The sequence below is a fragment of the Leucoraja erinacea genome, chromosome 14, assembly GCF_028641065.1.
Source record: "Leucoraja erinacea ecotype New England chromosome 14, Leri_hhj_1, whole genome shotgun sequence".
Taxonomy (NCBI): domain Eukaryota; kingdom Metazoa; phylum Chordata; class Chondrichthyes; order Rajiformes; family Rajidae; genus Leucoraja; species Leucoraja erinaceus.
The window spans coordinates 14,804,367-14,825,445 of record NC_073390.1 but is presented as its reverse complement, the minus strand read 5'-3'; the positions used below and the strand labels follow the sequence as shown (position 1 = coordinate 14,825,445).

General features: G+C 40.4%; 1 pseudogene; it reads right to left on the bottom strand.

Annotated features, from left to right (window-relative positions):
- Positions 1 to 976: 976 nt before the first annotated feature.
- On the bottom strand, positions 977 to 19,445 carry LOC129703788 (rhodopsin kinase grk7-a-like; annotated as a pseudogene).
- Between the last annotated feature and the right edge of the window lie 1,634 nt (positions 19,446 to 21,079).

Here is a 21,079-nt window from a genome sequence, read left to right as displayed (position 1 = left end):
GCACCTACTTTTGCAACAGACAGCTTTATAAACACACATATATATTTTGTGTATAAACATCTATCATTATGTGGCAAAAACAGAAAGTAAAACATTCATAATAACTAAAATGACTGGTTTCCTTTGCTTTTTGTCTTACCATTTCATAAAAAGAATGAATACATAAACAATCTGAAGATTTTTGTGCTGGTTTATTTATTGTCATGTGTATAAGATACTGTGAAAAGATGAATACTGGAATTGTCAATGACTTTGTCTATTACTTAAATCTTATTTATTGATAAATGCAATTTTTTTCCTGTCTAGATATCCACCTTATCACGGTTATCCAGGTGTTCAGTCATTGAAATTCTGAATTTATGTCTAAAAGACTCAGGTTTGAGCACTGGTTTTGATATGTCCTGTATTGCAAGATGCACGAGTAAATCCCTTCCACCATATCTATCAGAGGAGAGGGAGTAAGATTATTCTAGGAAATTAAGATAACTCCTCCACAACTTACCCCTTGGAAGAGTGAGAACCAAACCAAATTCAAAACCTAAAAATAAATTCAAATTGTATTATTTTGAGCAATATTTCAAATACATCAACTGTTCTAGACACAAGATGCTGGAGTAACTCAGCGGGGCAGGCAGCATCTCTGGATAGAAGGAATGGGTGACATTTCAGGTCGAGACCCTTCTTCAGACTGAAAGACACTGGATGTCAAGGGGAAACTCGTTCCCCTTTCCCGTGACTTTCAGACTGACGAAGGGTCTCAACCCGAAACGTCACCCATTCCTCTCCAGAGATGCTGCCTGCCCTGCTGAGTTACTCCAGCAATTTGTATCCATCTTCAGTTTAAACCGGCATCTGCAGTTCCTTCCTACACATAAACTGATCTTTTGGTTTTATTTATCAGTCACTGAAACTGGCAACATGTATGCCCAGTGGAATAGTGTGTACTTCAGTACATGGCCACCTCTGGTAAGTGCTACTATTAATTTACTCTCAGCATTTTGACAGGTTGCTACAATGGTACTTTTGAGAAAAATAGTTTTGATTTGGTTTTGTCTGGGAAACTAAATTTGTAGTTTTTTTATATGTTTCCATTTCTCCACAAAATTATGCGGGATGTTTAGTTAGAATGCATGTCATTTTCCATTGGTGATGCCTGCTGTGACCTACTATCTGCTTACAGATCCCTCTGGTGTGAGAGAGAAGCAAATTCTGATTTCTATTTACTGGCAATCTGCAAAGGGTGTAGTCCAAGCAAAATAATGATAGGATTGATGGAATATTTCCCTCTTCACATAATTATGCAAACACCCGATTTCATCTCTTCAGTGTCTGCCTTTGCTGGCTCCCTGGTGGGATCATTGACTTCATTATAAAGGACACATTTCAATCAATTCTTCCTGCCAGGAGATGGTGATGGCACCCGTGACAAATTCCCTGTAGAACTGCTTATCCTTGTCAGTAATGTCAATACCTTGGACCTCCGAGAAATCTACATTGTCGCCAAGATCCTTACAGTACACAGTGCTGGGTTCTGGCACAAAAGGAGGCCTGATAAGTCCAGCTTCTAATCGTTGGAAGTTGATGGATTTGAAGAAAGGGTGTTTTCTAGGGTCATCCGTTTCTTCCCGAAAGTGAGACAAAGAAATGTTAGTAGGTGTATGACATAAAATTAACCCAAGTTTTTTGCCGGGGTTTTTCATTGTAACCTCATTTTGTCAGGTTCAGAAAGGAATTAAGAAGTAATACCACCTAATGGTCTGCTTTTAAATGTAATTAAAATCATAATTTTATTAGCCAAGTATGTTTAGCAAAATACAAAGAATTTGATTTGCCATACAGTCATACCAAAAATAGCCACAAGCCACACAACTACATAATATTTAGCATAAACATCCACCACAGCGGCTCCACCACATTCCCCATTGTGATACAAGGCAATAAAGTCTAATCTTCTTTCCTCCTGCAGTCAGGGCAGTCGAACCACCCGCAGTCGGGGCGATCGAAGCTCCCGCATCGGGGCTGTCAAAGCTCCATTGGCTTGGAGCTCCCAAAGTCGGTCCTTAACCAGGGAACGCGAGTTCCACAATGTTAAATCTGCAGGCTCACGCGATTGGAGCTCCCAAGGTGAATCCCTGGCAAACAGACCACCAGCTCTGCGATGTTAAGTACGCAGGCTCCTGCGGTTGGTGCTCCCGAGGTGGGTCCCCAGCAAGAGGCCGCCAGTCTCACAATGTTAGGCCGCAGTGCGGACGGAGATACGGTATTGAAAAAGTTGCATCTCCTTCGGGGAAAAATATTTTAAAAGTTCTCCCCCCACTCCCCACATACATTGCCCTCCATAATGTTTGGGACAAAGGCCCGTCATTTATTTATTTGCCTTGGTGCTCCGCAATTTGAGATTTATAATAGAAAATGATCACGTGGTTAAAGTGCACATTATCAAATTTTAATAAAGGCCATTTTTATACATTTTGGTTTCACCATGTTGAGATTACAGCTGTGTTTATACCTAGTCTCCCATTTCAGGGCACCATAATGTTTGGGACACAGCAATGTCATGTAAATGAAAGTAGTCATGTTTAGTATTTTGTCGCATATCCTTTGCATGCAATGACTGCTTGAAGTCTGTGATTCATGGACATCACCAGTTGCTGGGTGTCTTCTCTGGTGATGCTCTGCCAGGCCTGTATTGCATTCATCTTTAGCTTATGCTTGTTTTGGGGGCTAGTCCCCTTCAGTTTTCTCTTCAGCATATAAAAGGCATGCTCAATTAGGTTCAGATCGGGTGATTGACTTGGCCACTCAAGATTTGACAATTTTTTAGCTTTGAAAAACTCCTTTGTTGCTTTAGCAGTATGTTTGGGATCATGGTCTTGCTGTAGAATGAACCGCCGGCCAATGAGTTTTGAGGCATTTGGTTGAATTTGAGCAGATAGGATGTGTCCATACACTTCAGTATTCATTATGCAACTACTATCAGCAGTTGTATCATCAATGAAGATAAGTGAGCCAGTACCTTTAGCAGCCATACATGCCCAGGCCATAACATCCCCACCACCATGTTTCACAGATGAGGTGGTATGCTTTGTATCCTGAGCAGTTCCTTCTCTCCTCCATACATTGCTCTTGCTATCACTCTAATATAAGTTCATCTTCGTCTCATCTTCCACAAGACCTTTTTCCATAACTGTGGTTGCTCTTTTAAGTACTTCTTGAAAAAACTGTAACCCAGCCATTCTATTTTTGCAGCTAACCAGTGGTTTGTAACTTGCAGTGTAGCCTCTGTATTTCTGTTCATGAAGTCTTCTGCGGACAGTAATCATTGACAAATCCACACCTGACTCCTGAAGAGTGTTTCTGATCTGCCAGACAGGTGTTTGGAGATTGTTCTTTAATATAGAGAGAATTCTTCTGTCATCAGCTGTGGAGGTCTTCCTTGGCCTGCCAGTCCCTTTGCGATTAGTAAGCTCACCAGTGCTCTCTTTCATTTTAATGATGTTCCAAACAGTTGATTTTGGTAAGCCTAAGGTTTGGCTGATGTCTCTAACAGTTGTATTCTTGTTTCTCAGTCTCATAATGGCTTCTTTGACTTTCATTGGCACAACTTTGGTTGATAAACAGCAATAAAAGTTTCCAAATTGATGGAAAGATTGGAGGAAAGACTAGGTGCTGAGAACTCTCTAATACCTGCATTAAGGAGGCAATTAAACATTCCTGAGCAATTACAAACGCCTGTGAAGCCATGTGTCCCAAACATGATGGTGTCCTGAAATGGGGGAACTATGTATAAACACAGCTGTAATTTCTGCATGGTGAAATCAAAATGTATAAAAATGGCCTTTAATAAATTCTGACCATGTGCAAATTCTTTAGCCACATGTGACGTTTTTCTATTACAAATCTCAAATTGTGGAGTACAGAGACAAATAAATAAATGATGGATCTTTGGCCCCACATTGCAATATAAAACTAAAGGTAAATTAAAACATACATTTAACAACAAACTAAAAACAACATGGAAGGAAAAAGACGAGACAGACTGTTGGCGAGGCAGCCATCGTTCAACGCCACCTTTTATCAAGAAGCATTCATTTCCTTTATCACTGTAAAGAAAGAGATTGCCGATTTCACTGAGGAACAAAAATGTTACAGCAAGGAATTATTTTTTAAATCACCAAATCAATCATTCAGTCCAAAATAGCAAAAGAAGCGATGTGCAAAACACTTGAACACAATGCAGCACAGCTAGAGTGCTGTCAGCATACCCAGCGTAGGAGACAAATTAATTATTTAAAATATTGAACAAATGTTCTATGAAACATACATGGAAACCTATTGTCACTGTTTTTAATTATGTAACAGTCCCTGTGGAAGAAAACAATTATGCATTTCATTTTGCAATTCAATTAATCTACCTTATCTGAAGGTTGAAGATTGTACCTGACTTGTGCGAGTAAAGGTTTTCACAAGGGGCCATATAACGGCGTATAATCGAAGTGCAGTCTTTATATTTTGGATAATTCAATATACTATAAATTAGGCACAATGACAGGATGAGAAGAAGGGTTCGAGCATTTTCAAAAATGTATAGCTTGCTCTGAACACAAAATAACTAAGCGGGTGTGGCAGCATATCTGGAGGACATGGAAAGGGGATGTTTTGGGATAGGACCCTTCTTCAGATTGATTGCAGTAGGAGGAACAAGGGGTGGGGACGGGAGAAAGCTTGGCAAGTAATAGGTGGATACAGTTGTGGGGGCTTTCTGATTGGCAGGGTGGATAAAGGCTAGGGATGAAAAGGAGAGAAAAAAGTGACAAAAGGAGACTAAAGAGTCAAAATGGTGAGAATGAGTGAAAAGGAGTGTCAGAAACTGTAGAGTTGCTGCCTTTCAACGCCAGAGATCCAGGTTCAATCCAGACCACAGGTGCTGTCTGTACAGAGTATATACATTCTCCCTGTGACCGCATGGAATTTCTCCAGGTGCTCCAGTTTCCTCCCACACTCGAAAGATGAACAGGTTTTTTAAGTTAATTGGCTTTGGTGTAATTGTGAAAATTGTCCCTAGTGTATATTACAGTGTTAGTGTACGGACTGGTTGCTGGTTGCTGTGCCGACTCGGTGGGCCTTAGGGCCTGTTTACATTCTGTATTTCTAAAGTCCAAAGTCTAAAATCATAAGGAGAGAAACATAAAGCCAGAGGTAGGGATACAGGTGGAAGGGGAGGACAGGGTAGGGGGAAGGGGGTGAGATGACGGAAGAAATGGGTGTCTACAGGGTGAGGGAGTGGACATAGGAAAGAGAGGATAGGAGGGAGTCAAGGGGGGGGGGGAGGGGTTAAGGGTGATGTTACCTAAAATTGGTGATTTCAATGTTATATTGAATAATATTTATTATACTATTTCAGAAAGTTAAGGGTCTATCACATTGTTATGGATCAGGAGTAACATTTAAAGTTAACTTGTATAAGGACATCACATTTCCTTCTTTGAAGGACATTCTTGGAAATCATGTAGAAAAAATGAATTACTGATTAACAAAAACAAGCACAATGTGCTGGAGTAACACAGCGGGTCAGGCAGCATCTCTGGAGAATATGGACAGGTTATGAAGAAGTGTCCCGAGCCAAAAAGTCACCTATCTATGTTCTCCAGAGATGGTGCCTGACTCACTGAGTTCCTCCAGAATTTTATGTCCTTTTTTGGTGGAAATCATGTTGTTTTACAACAAATTACTAGTATCATGCTTACAATTACTGGGACCAGCAATTACATTTCAGATTATGGAATTCCCACGTACTTATTGGAACTGCTATCACCAACTTGGGTTCCTGGATGAGTAATCCACAATGTGTATCCAGTCTGTCTGTTGCTGACCCAAGCACCAAATTGGAAGATGAGAACGGCACAACCTGCAAAATCCTCCTCATAAACATCTGGAGATATCATAAGATCACCTAATAGGAGCAGAATTAGGACATTTGGTCCATCAAGTCTACTCCGCCAATCAATCGTGGCTGATCTAACCTCATTTTCCTCCCTTCTCCCCATAACCTCTGCCACCCTTACTAATCAAGAATCTATCTACCTCTGCCTTAAATATATCCACTGATAGTCTCCACAGCCATATGCCTATATTTTCATCACAATCCCTGGGTATATCCGTTTACTATTGAGCGATCAGATCTACCAAGGATGGCAACCCACTGGTGAGACCCCATGGCGTCAGGTCCAACGTAAAGGAAAAGTAAGTTGAATAAGTAACGATCAACAGAGAGTCGTGATGAGGCTTTGTTTTACAGACTGGAGGAAAGTGATAGCAGCATTCCCCAGGAATCACTGTTAGTATCATTGCTTTAGTTTACCTATATCAATAATTTAGGCCAGGGGGGCAACCCCCAAATTCTAAATTGATGGAAGACATAGAGCTTTGCAGTATTGTGAATAGCGGGCAGTTAGAAGATAGTGGGATCGGAAAAGTCTATGGAATGGTGAAATGCACGGCATATGCAATTTAATGCAGAGAAATATGAGATGATGCAATTCGATGGGAAGAATGAGCAAAGGCAATACACAGTTCCAAAAGTGGTGCAGGAGCAGAGGGACCTGGGGGGATGCATGCGCCATGGTTAAAAATGGCATGTCTAGCTGAGAAAGTGGTCACTAAAACACACAGAACTTTGGCCTTTCTCAATGAATGTATAGAGTAGAAAACCAGGGAAGTCATGCTAAATCTTTATTAAACAACGGTTTAACATCATATATTTACTGGATATTTTTAGTGCCTTCCGTCACAGTGAATTCTGCTGTGGGGGGACGTTTCTTGTTGATTTCTATAGTGTACTGTTCTGTGTCTTTTTTTCTTTTTATTTTTTATTTTGTATGGATTTATTGACATTTAATCTATTCAATTAGTTTAATCGATCTCTGTAAAGCACTTTGGTTCAAAGTGATTTTGTTTAAAAGTGCTATATAAATAAATATTATTATTATTATTATCATCCGGAGTATTGAGTCAATTATATTCACCACATTATTGGAAGGATCTGAAGGCTTCTGAGAGGCCAGAAATGATTTGTGAGAATGGTCTCTGTGAAGATGGGATTCACAGTGGAATCTGAAAAAGATTCCCAACCCAAAATGTCACCTGTCCATTCCATTTACAGATGCTGGCTGACCCAATGAGCTCCTCCAGCACTTTGGGGTTTTTTTGCTTAAGAATCTGGGACTGTTTTCCTTGGCAAAGGAAAGGCTGAGAGAAGATTTGATAGAAATGCACAAAATTATAAAGGGTCTATAAAGAGTTGCGAGCAGGAGCTTATTCTCTTGGGTGGAGTGGCATTCACAAGTATAAAATAACGTGGAAGAGAATTAAAGGTGACACGAGGAACAAGCTTTTTCTCCCATGGTTAGAATCAGAATGCTTTGGCTGTGGAGGTGATGCTATTTCAATGTTGGCCTGAAGGAGTGAGATGATAAAAAATATAGTGGAGAGAAATTTGTAAGGCCAGAGAGAGTTGCTCTTGTAGAGAAACGGTGCAGATATGATGGGATGAATGACCTCCTTCTGCGCTGCCACATTTCTATGCTTCTCTGGATGGTGATGGATGATCAAACCAGCAAAAATAATAGAATCCATTAGCTTTTCTCTCCTCAATGTCGCCAGAGTCGGGGATGTACTGTAAAGGGTAAAATGAAGAGTTTAAATGAATCCCCAGCTGGAATTGGATGGATTCACTATTCAAGATAAAGCAGGCAATACTGTCAAGGCCTTGGGCTCCCACCAACATTTCAGCTGTGGTACTGAACATACATACTGTTCAAGACTAGCTGTATCTCTGGTTAAAAAAGACACAAAGTGCTGGAGTGACTCGGGCTGCATCTCTAGAGAATATTTCTGCAGAGCTGTATATCACTGAACCTTTTTGTTTATAATATTGCTTACAAGTGTTCTACTGTATGTTTACGTATTCTGTTGTGCTGCTGCAAGCAAGAATTTCGTTGTTCTGTCTGGGACACATGACAATAAAATACTTGACTCTTGACTAAAGATGTTTGACACCACCAGCAGCTTACTGGCCTGGCAACCCCTCCAGCACCTTAAATATAGTGCATTCAGAAAGTATTCAGACCCCACTTTTTCCACATTTTGTTACGTTACATCCTTATTCTAAAATGGATTAAATTCTTTTTTTTTTAAATCATTAATCTACACACAATACTCCATGATAAAAAAGCAAAAACAGTTTTTTATTTTTGCAACGTAATTAAAAAGAAATAACTGAAATAACACATTTACATAAGTATTCAGACCCTTTACTCAGTACTTTGTTGAGGCACCTTTGGCAGCGATTACAGCCACAAGTTTTCTTGGGTATGACGCTACAAGCTTGGCACACCTGTATTTGAATAATTTCTCCCATTCTTCTCTGCAGATCCTCTCAAGCTCTGTCAGGTTGGATGGGGAGCGTCAAGGTACAGCTATTTTCAGGTCCCTCCAGAGATGTTCGATCGGGTTCAAGCCCAGGCTTTGGCTGGGCCACTCAAGGACATTCACAGACTTGTCACGAAGTCACTCCTGCGTTGTCTTGGCTGTGTGCTTAGGGTCGTTGTCCTGTTGGAAGGTGAACCTCTGCCCAAGTATGAGGTCCAGGACGCGCTGGAGCAGGTTGTGATCAAGGATCTCTTTGCTCCGTTCATCTTTCCCTCGATCTTGACTAGAATCCGAATCCCAGTTCCAGCCGCTGAAAAACATCCCCACAGCATGATGCTGCCACCACCATGCTTCACTGTAGGTATGGTATTGGCCAGGTAATGAGCGGTGCCTGGTTTCCTCCAGACGTAATGTTTGGCATTCAGGTCAAAGAGTTCAATCTTGGTTTCATCAGACCAGAGAATCTTGTTTCTCATGCCTTTTTGCAAACTCTAAGTGGGCTGACATGTGCCTTTTACAGAGGAGTGGCTTCCGTCTGGCCACTCTACCATAAAGGCCTGATTGGTGGAGTGCTGCAGATGTCCTTCTGGAAGGTTCTGCCATCTCCACAGAGGAATTTTGGAGTTCTGACAGAGTGACCATCGGGTTCTTGGTCACCTCCCTGACTAAGGCCCTTCTCCCCTGATTGCTCAGTTTGGCCGGGCGGCCAGCTCTATGAAGGGTCCTGGTGGTTCCAAAGCTTTTCCATTTAAGAAAGATGGAGGCCACTGTGCTCTTCGGGACCTGCAATGCTGCAGAAATTGTTTTATACCCTTCCCCAGGTCTGTGTCTTGACACAATCCTGTCTCGGCGGTCTACAGACAATTCCTTTGTCTTCATGGCTTGGTTTTTGCTCTGACATGCACAGTCAACTGCGGGACCTCATGTAGACAGGTGTGTGCCTTTCCAAATCATGTCCAATCAATTTAATTTATCAGTTCAGTTCAGTTTTATTTGTCATATGTAGGTTAACACAGGGTCAACGGTACAATGGAATGTGTTTGACAAGACAACGGGTCACCTCAGCTGGTGGACTCCAATCAAGTTGTAGAGACTTTTTAAGGATAATCAATGGAAACAGGATGAACCAAAGCTCAATTTTGAGTGTCATAGCAAAGGGTCTGAACACTTATGTGAATGTGATATTTCAGTTATTTCTTTTTAATTACTTTGTAAAAATTTCTAAACACCTGTTTTCACCCCTTCATTCTGGGGTGGATTGGTGTGGATTGATGATTTAAAAAAAAAGAATTTAATCCATTTTAAAATAAGGCTGTAACGTAACAAAATGTGGAAAAAGTGATGGGGGCTGAATACTTTCTGAATGTACTGTATGCTTTCTGTCTGCCACCCGCTCACCATGGCTACTGTGTGTACCACCTACAAAATACACTGCTGTTATTCACTACAACTTCTCTGACAGCACATCCCTTAATCCATGACCTGCACCAGCAAGCAGGACGAGGGTAGATAGGAACACCAATGCCATCATGTTTCTCTCGTCACATCCTACCCTGGCTTAGAAGTATATCAACGTTCTTTCATCATCACTGTGTGTAAATCATAGAACTCCCTTCTCAACAGCACTGTAAGAATACCTTTACCAGCAGAATGACAGCACAACAGCAGCTCAAGAATGCAGCTCCCCACCTCTATCGTTTCTGGATCAGTTAATGAAGGTCATAAGTGATAGGAATAGAATTAGGCCATTCGGCCCATCAAGTCTATTCCACTATTCAATCATGGCTGATCTATCTCTCCCTCCTAACCCATTGTCCTGCCTTCTCCCCATAACCTCTGACACCTGTACTAATTAAAAATGTATCTATCCCTGCCTTAAAAATATCCACTGACTTGGCCTCTTCAGCTTTCTGTGGCAAAGAATTCCACAGATTCACCACCCTCCGACTAAGGAAATTTCTCCTCATCTCTTTCCAAAAAGAAGGTCCTTTAATTCTGAGGCTATGACCTCTAGTCCTAGACTCTCATACTAGTGGAAACATCCTCTCCACATCCACTCTATCCAAGTCTTTCACTATTCTGTATGTTTCAATGAGGTCCTCGCTCATTATTCTAATTTCCAGCGAGGGCAATAAATATTGGCAATTCCAGTATCAGATACATTCCCTAAAATGGATAAATATATAAAATAGTTTAAATTAATATGGAACAGGATCAATCATTTGAATCGTCTACATATTTCTTAGGGCCTTAGCCCTCATTCCATCTTAGCTACGGCAGATGGAGAGAGTTTATTGAGATACAGATGCAGGTCTTCGTTTGAACAATCAATCTGTACCCATTTTCTAATATCAGGCGGGTATGAAAAAACAAGTGATGATACCACAAATAATTTAAAATAATTTGTTTATAAAATGAGAAATGAATTGATTCACAACCCCTATCGATCGAGTTAAATTCCTGAATTTATTGTATCCACTTCATAATGAAATATTTTGAAATGATTGGATTAAATATTCTTTCAGATGTTAAAAAGACAGCTTCTCCCAAACACCAGCTTTCACATTGTGTATCGGGTCAGTTATTCTGGCAAATGAAATATATTTTCCAATAACAATCTATCATATCATATCATCTATCATATTAATAATATTGCAACACAATGGAAAGTGAGATGTCTTGTAGAACAATGTAGACAATGTGTTTCAAGACCCTTACCTGCAGCCTAAGCGTTCTTCTGTGTTTCTCGCCAAAAGCAGTCGACAGATATCCTTTGACTCTTCTGAGCAGTTAGAATGCTCGTATTTCTCCTTGTCTTCCAGTGTGCTCCTTTTCACTTCATCTTTGGTGACCTTCTCCTTATAATCCTTGAAAGGAGCTTGTCCTGCAATCATCTCATAAACACTGCATCCAAGAGCAAACCAGTCCACAGAGAATATGTACATTACCTCTTTTAAAATCTCTAGAGCCATATCTATTAGTTCCAGCCTGAAGTAATACAATAAAACAAAAGACATTTTAAGTACATAAATAAATGCAAAAATATCTTTGCATTAAACCAATTAAAATTTATTTGTGGTACATTCTTAACTGAATTGCTTATCAACCAATAACTGGGTAATCTACAGTGCCCACCATAAATGTTTGGGACAACGACCCATCATTTATTTATTTGCCTCTGTACTCCACAATTTGAAATATGTAATATAAAAAAATCACATGTGGTTAAAGTGCACATTGTCAGATTTTTTTAAAGCCATGTTTACACATTTTGGTTTCACCATGTAGAAATTACAGCTGTGTTTACATACAGTCCCCCCCCATTAATGTTTGGGTCACAAGCCATAATGTTTGGCTTCACATACATTAGTAATTGCTCAGGTATGTTTAATTGCCTCCTTAATGCAGGTATAAGAGAGCTCTCAGCACTTAGTCTTTCCTTCAGTCTTTCCATCACCTTTGGAAAATGTTATTGCTGTTTATCAACATGAGGACCAAAGTTGTGCCAATGAAAGTCAAAGAAGCCATGAAGAGACTGAGAAACAAGAATAAGACTGTTGTCAGCCAAACCGTAGGCTTACCAAAATCAACTGTTTGGAACATCATTAAGAAGAAAGAGAGCACTGGTGAGCTTACTAATCACAAAAGGACTGGCGGGCCAAGGAAGACCTCCACAGCTGATGACAAAAGAATTCTCTCTATAATAAAGAAAAATCCTCAAACACCTGTCCGACAGATCAGAAACCACCTTCCTTTGTCGATTTGTCAATGACCACTGTCCACTGAAGACTTAGCAAACAGTTATTCAGAGGCTACACTGCAAGATGCAAACCACTGTTAGCTGCAAAAATAGGATGGCCGGGTTACAGTTTACAAAGAAATACTTAAAAGAGCAACATCAGTTCTGGAAAAAGGTCTTTTGGACAGATGAGATGAAGATTAACTTATATCAGAGTGATGGCAAGAACAAAGTATGGAGGAGAGAAGGAACTGCCCAAGATCCAAAGCATACCACCACATCTGTGAAACATGATGGTGGGGGTGTTATGGCCTGGGCATGTATGGCTGCTAAAGGTACTGGCTCACTTATCTTCATTGATGATACAACTGCTGATGGTAGTAGCATAATGAATTCTGAAGTGTATAGACACATCCTATCTGCTCAAGTTCAACCAAATGCCTCAAAACTCATTGGCCAGTGGTTCATTCTACAGCAAGACAATAATCTCAAACATACTGCTAAAGCAACAAAGGAGTTTTTCAAAGCTAAAAAATGGTCAATTCTTGAGTGGCCAAGTCAATCACCTGATCTGAACCCAATTGAGCATGCCTTTTATATGCTGAAGAGAAAACTGAAGGGGACTAGCCCCCAAAACAAGCATAAGCTAAAGATGGCTGTAATACAGGCCTGGCAGAGCATCACCAGAGAAGACACCCAGCAACTGGTGATGTCCATGAATCGCAGATGTAAAGCAGCCATTGCATGCAAAGGATATGCAACAAAATACTAAATATGGCTACTTTCATTTATATGACGTTGCTGTGTCCCAAACATTGAAATAGGGGTAACAGTGTATCAGTTCAACACAGAATCAGTTCAACATTGAAACAATGTATAAACACTGCTGTAATTTCTACATGGTGAAACCAAAATGCATAAAAATGGCGTTTATTAAAATCTGACAATGTGCACTTTAACCACACGTGATTTTATTCTATTACAAATATCAAATTGTGGAATACAGAGGCAAATAAATAAAATGATGGGTCTTTGTCCCAAACATTATGGATGGCACTGTATGTGTATTGGAACATTTTTGAGTTATGGTGTAATTATTGTCAGGCTGTGATTACAATGCATTAAAAATATAAAGGTACAGAATGTGTCATTTAATGGATTAAGGCTGAAGGAGTTTGAAAATGTGAGATAATTCAAAATAGGAGTGTAATTTTCGCACTGGAAGAATAAACATGAGTCATTGGTATATAGTAGGTAGCTGAAACAAAAATCAGCCTACATTTAAAAAAAAGTGCTGTTATTACCTGGTAAAACAAAATGGACTAGCTGCATTATTCAAAGGCAAATGTGTTTCACTTTTGAACAAAATATTGTATAGTCTGCAGAATTTTTACTTTTGCTACTATTGGTTTTCCATTGTGTTTGTTTTTATTCAGCTTCCATTTATTCCCCTTCTCTAACTTGACAGTCATTTTCTCCATTGATCCTTTTCCTGTGGCAGTTTATGCCTCATATGTCAATGGTCTTTCCCAAATGACCCTTCCTTCTATAGAGCATCTGATTTATGACCCTATTACAACATCTGTACCGTTATAGCCTTGTTGGTTATTATGGTTCCTGAGACAGACGTTCGTCCACTGCTTGTGTTGAATGTGTTCTAATTTTGGAAGTACAACCCACAAATATTACTGGATCACATGTCTGCAGGCAAGTGACACAAGAGAAATTTCCACTCCCAGGTTTTCAGTGAGAACACTTTGATAATCTCTTAAAATTTTGTCCAACGACTTACAAATGAACATTACAGATATTAATGTTTATCTGGTTATTAAAATGGAACAGTTTCTCATCTATTTGTCCATTGTTTTGTATGTGTGTATGTGAAAGAAATAATGCTTCTACTCGTACAGGTGAAGAGGTTTAAATGGAATTACGTGGATTCTGTGTTGAACTGATAGATAACACTGATTTATTCCAAAATAATTAAGTGGAATGCGGTAATTTCTTCTATTGAGATAAAAGTAGCCATGGTTCCAGCTATCAACAGCGGCCAATCAAATATGATTACATTATATTATATTATATATATACCTAATTAGAATCTCACTAATATTTGGTTTTATTGAAAAAATCAGTCAAGATAAAACATTTCTGGTCTGTATAAAATAGCATTTAATAGAATAGTGACGTTAGTAATTTTTAAACTGTGAAATTGATTGATAGTTTGAATGACAATATTTATTGTATATATATGGTAATGGAAGGGCAGTTGGAGGAAATTATTTTACATTGAGAATGAGAAACTGTTGCATTTGTACAATTGGTGATCTTGATTTTATAGTCTTCGGCTTTCTAATATTTATATAACAAGCCCACAGATGGTTTGTGGAGCAGCTTACAGTGAAAGAAGAGTCATTTCAATGTAGCTTCTTCCTGTACAAAGGACCAGGACCATGTACCAGGAATAGAGTCAAGTCAAGTCAAGTTTATTCGTCACATACACATACGAGATGTGCAGTGAAATGAAAAGTGGCAATGCTCGCGGACTTTGTGCAAAAAGACAAACAAACAAACAAACAAACAAACAAAAACAGAATGGAACAGAATTACATATTCTTTTACATATTAAATATTGTGGGCGGAAGGAAAAAGGGAAAAAAACAGCAATTTAAAAAAAAAAGCAGTAGAGTGGTACAGTAAAGTTAGTCCCTGGTGAGATAGGAGTTTACAGTCCTAATGGCCTCTGGGAAGAAACTCCTTCTCAACCTCTCCGTTCTCACAGCATGGCAACGGAGGCGTTTGCCTGAACGTCGCAGCTGGAACAGTCCGTTGCAGGGGTGGAAGGGGTCTCCCATGATTTTATTGGCTCTGGAGTTGCACCTCCTGATGTATAGTTCCTGCAGAGGGGCGAGTGAAGTTCCCATAGTGTGGTCGGCCGAACGCACTACTCTCTGCAGAGCCTTCTTGTCCTGGGCAGAGCAATTCCCAACCCAGATTGTAATGTTTCCGGACAAGATGCTTTCCACCGCCGCACTGGAGGATCCTCGGAGACACTCTGAATTTCCTCAATTGCCTGAGGTGGTAAAGGCGCTGCCTTGCCTTACTCACGAATGCTGCGGCGTGTGATGTCCATGTCATATCCTCAGAGATGTGGACTCCCAGGTATTTAAAACAGCTCACCCTATCCACAGGATCCCCATTTATCCTCAATGGTGTGTACGTCCTCGGATGATGTGCCCTCCTAAAGGGTGTCAGGGACATCACGGACTACAAGAGCAGCCCTGCCTGCCCCCACGGTGATATCGCACTGGCCAACGAACTAAACACCTTCTTTGCCCGCTTTGAAACTGGCAACACCACCAGGAGTGGAATAACCCCGGCCATGGCGGAGGGACAGGCCTTAACACTGAGCACTCAGGAGGTACAGTGCGCTCTGCGTAGGATCAATCCACGCAAGGCTGCAGGCCCGGATGGAGTCCAGGGAAGGGTACTAAAGGACCGTGCTGTACAGCTGGTGGAGGTATTCATGAGAATCTTTAATCTGTCTCTATCTCTGGCAACGGTCCCCAAGTGCCTGAAAACAGCCACCACAGTGCCGGTGCCGAAAAAGTCTAAAGTCACCAACCTGAACGACTACCGCCCGGTTTCCCTAACTCCAATACCAATGAAGTGCTTCGAAAGGCTGGTCCTCTCCCACATCAAATCCAGCATCCCTGCCTCACTGGACTCTCATCAATTTGCATACAGGGCAAATAGATCGACAGAGGTGCCATCTCTCTGGCTCTTCACACTGTCCTGACTCACCTGGATAGACAGGGCACGTACGTGAGGATGCTCTTCATTGACTATAGCTCTTCATTCAATACGGCCATCCCCACCAAGCTCACCACCAAACTCCACCAGCTGGGCCTCAGCTCGCCGATATGAGATTGGATCCTGAACTTTCTGACGGAGTGACCGCAGGCAGTGAGACTGGGCCCGCACCTGTCCTCCACTATCACCCTGAGCACCGGCACACCACAGGGCTGTGTACTAAGCCCAATGCTCTACTCCCTCTTCACTCACGACTGTGTTCCTGCATTCGACACCAACACCATCGTGAAGTTTGCAGACGACACAACAGTGATTGGGCTGATCACCGACGGTGATGAAACAAATTACAGAGCGGAGGTGCAGAACCTGGCGGACTGGTGCGCACGTAACAACTTGTCACTAAACACCTCCAAGACCAAGGAGCTGATTATTGACTTCAGGAGGTCCCATAATGGAGAATACGCCCCAATCTCCATCTACGGGGAAAGTGTGGAGAGAGTGGCCAGCTTTAAGTTTCTGGGCACTCACATTTCAGAGGACCTCACATGGTCCACCAACACCGCTGCGCTGGTCAAGAAGGCACAGCAACGACTGTTCTTCCTGAGGACATTAAAAAAGACTGGTCTGCCCCAACAGCTGCTGACAACCTTCTACCGCTGCACCACAGAGAGCATATTAACGTATGGCATCTCTGTGTGGTATCTCAGCTGCATGGAGGCGGAGAGGAGAGCTCTTCAGCACGTCGTCCACAGAGCGCAGAGGATTATTGGGACACAGCTACCAGCCTTGGAGGGCATCTACCACACACGGTGCCTCAGGAAGACCGTCAGCATCCATAAAGACTCCTCACATCCTTGTAATGGACTGTTCGAACTACTTCCCTCCGGCAGACGTTACAAGGCCTTCTACGCCCTAACCTCCAGACTCAGAAACAGCTTTATTCCCAGAACTTTAGCGGCTCTGAACCGGCCCTGCTGAGTGCCCCCCACCCCCCTGGACTGTCTCCCTCAGATGGTCACGTCGCACAGTTTATTTATATTTTATTTTTTGGACATCGGTTGGAAGCTGCATACTAAATCTTGTTGCACTGATGTGCAATGACAATAAAATATATTATTATTATTATTATTATTATTATTAAAGTATATGATCAGCTCCTTAGTTTTTTTGATGTTCAAGAAGTCACCTTGCATTCAATCAGGTTGAAGAATCCTTGTTGAGTCATGCAGAGACTATACTGGAATATTAGCTGCAATGATTATGACTAAAGTACAGAAAGCAAAATAATATTGAAAAGATAAAAGAGAGAGAGAGCGAGAGAGAGATTCATATAGAAAACGTAAATTAAATTGTTTATAAAATTAGTAGCAATAATTACAATTTAAAAGACTGATCACTATCCCTTGTAAATTAAGTATTCATAGCCAAAGACAACTGATAAAAATTAGCTTACAGGACTGGAGAAGCCTTAGCTTTTTCTGGTGTATTTACTCGGTAAGGGATAGCGTTGTAACTTTCTGCCTTTGTGTTTTTAATGCTAATGCATGCATGAGATTTAAACACAGGAAGCTGTTTAGTAATTTATGCAGTTTACATTGCATCAATGGTGTGACAAGTTGCTGCCCTGCTTGCCACTTTCCCTTCTGCATAATCTTAGCCTCTGGACATTTTCCACAGGACCACATTAAGATCAATAATATGTTGAGTGAATTCCTCTTTATCTGCTGACATAACAACATAATGGGATATTTATTAGTGTGCTTGTATCTGGATTTTACCTGATGCCATTATGAGATTTAGAGATTTCTAAAACACAATAATGTTATAGTTGCATTATGTCAACATTGCATGTCCATACTTACTTTATGGTTAATGGCTTTGCCATCCTTAATTCTGACTGCAAGCCCCAAATCTGAGAGTCTGCAGTTTCCATTGTCATCCGGTAACACATTTTCAGGCTTCATGTCACGGTACACAATATTCTGAGAATGCAGGTGCAAAATCCCACAGGTAATCTGGGACGTGTAAAATACTGCACGGTTCATTTCAATTCCTTCTTCTCCAATGTGATAAATGTGAAATTTTAGGTCTCCATTCATCAAGGTCATAACTAAGCAGAGGTGGGTCTTGGTTTCAGAAGCATAAGATAGATTGACAAAAAATCGTCTGCAAACATTTTCCAAGATTTCTTTCTCAAGGAAGGCCATATCCTCTCCCTGTTTCTTTTTTAGTCGTTTCTTGTCCAACTGTTTACACGCATACATTTTGCCAGATTTTTCCCCTTATATGGCACACAGCTGAATAAAGAGAAAGTGATGTCATTTGTTTAAAACTTCATACAATTCTTTGGCCGAATCAAAAGTGTTAAGCAACAAATAATAATATTAGTGTTCAAGAAGGAACTGCAGATGCTGGAAGATCCGGAAGGTACACAAAAATGCTGGAGAAACTCAGCAGGTGCAGCAGCATCTATGGAGAGAAGGAAATAGGCGACGTTTTGGGCCGAAACCCTTCTTCAGACCAATGTTATAGTTGAGATAATAATATTATTTGCTATCAGTTTTTCCATCTGATGGAATAAATGTAAATTTAAAAAAATGTATACATAAATGTAAATACATTGAAATAAAACCAGGAAGTTTATCTTTATAATTTTTTCCCCAAAACCTAATCTACCACATAATAAAGATCTTACCTCTCCAAATCCTCCTTTGCCTAAAACTCTGTACTGAATAAAATATTTGTCAGTATAGGCTGACGTTCAAAGGTTTTCCATTGCAAGTACTTGTCAAAAAATGGACTGTTTAGAAAGTCCTGGAAAGGTTATCCCATGAGGAACGTTTCAGCTTCTGATTCAGCCAGAGCCAGGAGTTTCTCGGATTCTTTTTCTGCAACAGTTTTACATTTATCGGCCAGTTCGTGGCTGAGGAAGGGCAGGTAATTTTTCGAATCAGCTTTCAGAAATTTAGTTACAATGTTCTGTCGCAGGTTCTCCTTTACCCCATTCTCAGCCAGATATAAGTTGGAAACTTCATTTATGAAGTCAACAGCAGCTTGATATTCTGTGACTTACTGTAAGATGATGGAACAATGCTTTGCCAATTGGTTGCTGTTCACACACTGTCAGTCTCAATATTTTGCATCACTGAAACACAATGCGCTTGGCTTGGTAGGAACAAACTTTGTCCTTTTCTCATTTCCCTGATATCTCCGTCCACACTTTTCCTGGCCTACAGGTAAACCGTGTTGGCAATTAGGTTATTGAGTGCTCCCATGATGCTTAATTTTCTAGATCCTCACTTAATATGAAAATATCTGATAGTTTGTCTGCAGTTGTTAGTTGTAGACAACTGAGATTTTGTACCATTCAATACCTCACAGATTTCCCTAAGTACCTTTTGCGTTCTGTGTACAGATTATGATGCCTCAGGGATTCCCGTGTTAAGTAGAATCTATGTTTCATTGTCAGATGTATTTATGAAATGTGGTTGATTACATATTTAAATAGGTGGTTAGCTGCATATCTTTTGTGTTCAGCAGCTCATAGCTTGTCACAAGCCTTCGAAAAATATGTCATAAGTATTTGAATGACAATGTGATTTAAAAAAAAGATTTAATATATACAAATCAGGATTCATTATTTGCAATGAAACTTAACATCTCAGTAACAAAATTGAAATGACCCGTGGTTTCGTTTTTAGAAACTTACACGTGAAAGTATTAATATAGTTACGAAGAAATTATGTAGAAAATAGTTATTTCCCAGTGTTATTTCAGTGGTTGCTAAATCCTTTGAGTCAATTTCTATAGAAATTACCAATTAAGATTGATAGTAATATCAGCATTCGTAAGAGAAGTAACTCATGGTTACTTTAACTCATGGAATAAATATAAGGAATATGAATGAAACTAGTAGTGTTTGAAAAATATTTTAAATTACTCTTTGAAGAGAAGATGTATGAGAGTAATTCTGCTGTGGATGGCAACCTATTCATGGACTTTCAAGGGTCAGACTGTGTCGAGACTCTTTATTTCTGTGAATTTTAAATAACGTTTATGAAGTGCCCAGTTCCTTCAGTTCTCTTTAAATGGATTTCACATCATGATGGAAGTCTATAACCATGCAATGTGAGACCTACTGTACGTGTGTCTCATCTGAAGCTGTCAATGTAACTTAACAAAATAAAAGGTAGACACAAAATGCTCGAGTAACTCAGCGGGTGAGGCAGTATCTCTGGAGAGAAGGAATGGGCGATGTTTCGGGTCGAGACCTTTCTTCAGACTGCAAAATAAGTACTCTTCCCACAGCTAACAAAATTGCAATATATAAGCCCCAACAATATTTATTGGAGAAACTGTTCGTACAGCAAAGAGACACAAAACAACCTTGGAAAAAAAACCTCTAATTAAAATCCACTATAGATTTAACATCAATTATTGATTAAGAAAAACAGAAAAAAGTAAAATACAAAAGAAGTAAAACCAGTTCATAGGCATTTATGGTTCCATATTACTGGCATCACTGCTCTTTATCCAAAGTTCGCTGCTACTTTTTCAATGCAATAAATTAATTTATTATTCCGTTACAATGACCTCCTTTACATCAGTGTAGACTAGGTGACATTGTGGTCGAAGATTTGCGCTCTTTTCACCAAGGAGTGGATTTCCTGGTTGCTAACCATTTTAACTCCATTTCCCATTGCAATACCTGCTTTTCTATCCTGGGCCTCCTCCATTGGCAGAGTGAGGCCACATGCAAACTGGAGGAACAACACCTCATAATCCACATGGGTTTCTTACAACCAATGTTATGAATATTGAATTTACCAATTTCAAGTAATACCCCTCCATTCTCCCTCTTTCTTTCCCATGCTTCCCTCCCCCAACCTGCTGTGCTTCCAATTCTCCCACCATCTCTCACCCCACCCTGTCACCCTGCTGCGTTCCCTTCCTTTGTGCACTTACTTCCCAAGCCCGAGCCCCCTATTTTCTTTTCCCTCCCTATTTTTCCTTTTCCTCCTCTTTACCCTCCCCTTGTCTCCGTCCATCCATATCCCTCTCTCCGGCTTTACATTTCACCTCTCCTTATATAACACC